Source organism: Arachis duranensis, chromosome 8, assembly GCF_000817695.3.
Source record: "Arachis duranensis cultivar V14167 chromosome 8, aradu.V14167.gnm2.J7QH, whole genome shotgun sequence".
In the NCBI taxonomy this organism is placed as follows: Eukaryota; Viridiplantae; Streptophyta; class Magnoliopsida; order Fabales; family Fabaceae; genus Arachis; species Arachis duranensis.
The window spans coordinates 30202265-30207055 of NC_029779.3; positions in this window are offsets into that span (position 1 = coordinate 30202265).

The window sequence follows — 4791 nt, forward strand, 5'->3', positions numbered from 1 at the left end:
TGAGAGGATGGGAGGTAGCCATTGACAACGGTGAAACCCTACATACAGCTTGCCATGGAAGGAGCCTTGCGTGTTTGAAGAAGAAGCCAGTAGGAAAGCAGAGATTCAGAAGATGGAGCATCTCCAAACCTCAACCTATTCTCCATTACTACAAAACAAGTAATCATTTCATGTTCTTTTGCTTTTCACAATCAATCCTGATAATTTCTGATATCCTGACTAAGATTTACAAGATAACCATAGCTTGCTTCAAGCCGACAATCTCTGTGGGATCGACCCTTGCTCACGCAAGGTATTACTTGGACGACCCAGTACACTTGCTGGTTAGTTGTGCGGGATTGCAAAAGTGTGATTGCAATTTCGTGCACCAGTTTGTGAGGTTTTTACTCTTCTCCCTTTTCAGATTCTCTCTCCTTGAGTAGAAATAAAGATAGTTTTCCTTTTTGTATGAGCTCTGTTCCTCAGCTAGGGTTTACTTCACAAGTCAACTCCTTAAATCTTGAACCAGTTGAGATCTTACCTCTTTTTTCTTCCATTGGTCCAAAAATCAGGGATTTAAAATTAGAAATAAGCAGTGTAGTAAGGTGTGCAGTGGTAGCTTCATAGATCTTGGATTCCTCAATAGGTTTGCCAAATCCAAGCTCTTAATCTTGTGCTTTGTCTCCAAGAAATAATATTGGCCATTGATTCACAGTAGAAAAAAGTAACAACCATTTTCTTTATATTTTCCGAAATGGTTGTGCAGAGGGAAAGTAATTGACTTGCATGTAAATGAAAACAAATTACCTTTAACCCTTCTGGTAGTAGAATACTCACATTAGTCTTAAAATGCGATTAATCCTAGTAATGGAATGCGAGTGTACAAGAAATGATAACAGCAAGAAGAGAGTGTTTTTAAAGAGTGATTTTTGTATCGCGATGCAAATAATTAGGAAAAATATAAGGCGGCTAAGAAAGAGACAAAAGTGGCTGTAAGTGAAGCAAGAACAAGAGCATATGAGGGTCTCTACCAGTCTTTAGGCACGAAAGAAGGAGAAAAATGTATATATAGAGTTGCAAAGAGCCGGGAAAGAAGAACGAGAGATTTAGATCAGGTTAAGTGCATAAAGGATAAGGATGGAGAGGTGTTGGCTCAAGAATTGACCCGAATTTTAGCCGAAAAATGGAACTTTCTTCTCTTTTCCCAAAGTTTTCACATTGAGCTTCAATGACGAGTTTTTCGAGCTTCACAAGGTTGCAAAGCAAGCCTGGATTGTCACTGGAGGTTATGGAAAGAACTCGAATCAGGAAAAATGGAGTCCATTGTTCATCGGTTCCAAAGATAACAGTGATAAAGGTGGACACATGTGAAAAGGGAAGGGATAAAGAGGGACTGCAAGCCTATGCTAAGAGAGGAGGGAGAGAAAAAGAGTAATATGACGATGGTGACAGGTAAAGTCAGAAAAGAATAATTTAAAATTTTTGGGTAATTTTTTAGGGGTTGAATAATTTTATCATAATAAGTCAATTTTTTAGAGTACAACTATAATTTTATTATTTCATTATCAATTTTGTTAGCGTTCGAATTTATTTACTCAAAATTTAATCTAACCCACAATAATTTAAATTGAATTAAATTGAAAAATATCATCAAACTATCTCGGTCCTATTAATACCACTAATTCCAAGTTTCAACCGTTGAAAATTACTAATTTAGAATTATATGCTAGGATAAAAATTAGATTTTTTTATGAGGAGAGAAGAGTTAAAAATTCAAAAATTGATTTTTCTTATGGGAGAGTCAAGGGAAGACTTAAATAAGAAGTTGGAGTTATGGAGAGAAGCTTTAGAAGTGTATGGTTTGCACATATGCTGTTGCATGACGGAATATATGGAATGTAAGTTCAGTCTTAGAAGGGAAAACTCCAATATAGAGGTGAAAATTGGAGAGAACACCCTACGAAAAGTTAAAATTTTTAAGTATCTCGGGTGCATCATACAGGATAATGGAGAGATTGAACATGATGTAAATCATAGGATCCAAGCAGGTTGGTCAAAATGGCGGAGTGCATCTGGTTTTATATGCGACAAAAAAGTGCCTTTAAAACTTAAAGGTAAATTCTATCGCACCGCTATAAGACCGGCTATGCTGTATGGTACGGAGTGTTGGGCGGCTAAAGGGGAGCACGAACATAAGTTGAGTGTGGCAGAGATGAAGATGTTGAGATGGATGAGTGGTCATACGCGATTGGATAAAATAAGGAATGAAGATATAAGGGAGAGAGTTGGAGTAGCACCCATTGTGGAAAAGATGGTTGAATCGTGTCTCAGGTGGTTTGGAATTGTGAGAAGAAGACCGATAGAACATCCAGTCAGGAGGGTGGATGAGATGGAAGATGGACAAAGGGCGAAAGGCAGAGGAAGACCTAAGAAGACCATCCATGAGGTGGTCAGACGAGATCTACATGTAAACGGTCTCACTGTAGACATGATACATGACAGAGCACAATGGCGTCGTTTGATTCATGTAGCCGACCCCATTTAGTGGGACAAGGCTTTGTTGTTGTTTGTTTGTTGTTTATTAGGTGGTGTCCCGTTTATATATCAGGCAACTAATTTCTAGCTCCGAAATCCACTATAGATAAGAATAAGACATTTTAAAAGTGAGAAGAGAGTTTTATGTTTCTTTATGTACTATCATTCACCGAGTTGATACTAGATAGATTTTTATTTTTTTGAGATAAGGCGATAAAAAGTTATAACAGGACCTAATTAAATTAAATATTTATAAAAAATAAATGACAATGCATAGAAATTAAAAGCTTCATAATAAATACATTCAAACTCAGTGTCTTTGTCTGGTGGGTCTAAATTCTGATTTTGTCAGCATATTATTACAATAGTGAGTGGTCAGTTTCAGTTTAATATAGTGCAATAGTACATATACATGTATGCGGTGGTCATGGTCTTATAAATATGTGAGAAGTTAACTACTAATTGATTAATATATTTATTAGGGTTGTTGAAGGAAGATTCGTGGCAGTGAGTCCAGTGGAGAGTGAATGAATGTGAAGTATGGGTACGTAGTGGAAAATGGAATTGAAGGTATGAAAGAGAAGGGTGACAGTGATGGAAATTGGAACCTATAAGAAGGTGTTGAGACAAATTTATATAGGTGGTTGATATATAATCATTAGGGTAAGTGAAATAAGGATCGTAAAATAAACAACAATTTTTTTAATTTGAAATAAAAATTGGCAATATTCTTGCAACCTATGGAGAATATAATGGTAACCATTTTAGTCTTCACGAGGTTTAATTAAATGAAGCGAGGAATTCATCATTTTTAGGAGGCAGCTCTCTTTGCTGCACTAAGAATTCCGATGTCATATATTTTATATTATATTAATGTTATATATTATAGTATGGTATTGCTTTAGTAATCGATTTCACTTTGTGTCCAACTCACCTTCAAACAATTAGAAATAAATAAATAAAAATGTCTACAAAGGTTGTTTATATTTAAATATTAAAAGGGGGGGTTATTTTTTAATTTAAAATTTCTGAACTGTCGATCTGTATCAAGATAGTGTTTATTAGATTTCGGTTAATCTAGTTTGTCTTGGATTTATTACTATGACAGAGAATCTATCAATACTAAATCTTTTTCAATATAAAATAATTACTTTCCCTTTTCTTTTTCTTTGAGAATCAGTTCAATTAACTTCTATGGCAAGCATGTGTTAAAGAATGTGTTCTGTACATTATTTGTCGATAATATAGTTCACGATTGGCATCAATTTTGTAGCTTTTATCAGTACTATTATACTTTTGTTTAAATTATTTATAATTACCAATTTATCTAATGGCCATTAAATATTTAATAATCTCACTTTTATTAAGAGAGTGATGTCCAATAAGTTACAAAGTAAACTAATGACCCCCCACTCTAGATACTTTAAAGACATGAGATGACTAAGATGAGAGATAGATATTTTTTTGTATTGTCATTTGATAGTGTGAGATTTATTTGTGTAAACTCTACATCATATCTTCTTAAATGTGCTCCTTAATTTTCTCTTTTGTGCACCACTCCATTTCATCCTACCCACTGCATTCCATTCCCACTTGTGCAAGCATTTTATTCTAAGCGGATATTTTAACTGTCACATAAAAATAATATTACGAATAATTAGATAAAACAATATGTTTGATTCAATTATTTAATAATTTATAATATTACTTTTCATAATTATTTTACAAATATACATAATTTGCATATTTACTGTGTTTATGTTTTATGATGATTTTCACCAATATAAGGAATTACTGAATTAGAGACATTCTGTTGAAAATGAAATTCATTTAGAAAATTAAAAAAAATTGTTGGATTTTTTTTGAAAAATATATTTAGAGAGACAAACTAATAAAATATTTAAGCAATTTTTTAAGAAAAAAGTTCAAAGATTAGTTGCTGATAAAAAATAATAACCTCTAATATTTTTCATTCTTTAATTATAAATTTGGCTTATAATTCATTCTCTGAGTATTGTAATTAGAAAAAAATAAAGTTACTCTAAAAAATTTAATTTTTGAAAATTTAAAACAAATAGAATTTGTCTCTGACAATTTTTAGTTATTCTCATATTTTTACAAATCATTGATATATTTATGGTTAATACTAAGAAGATAATAATTAAAATTATCTTATATAATATAATATCTACAATTTTATATATATAACATTCATAATTATATATTTATTATATTTAAAATTTTATAAGTATTTTAATAATAATTAATAAATATTAA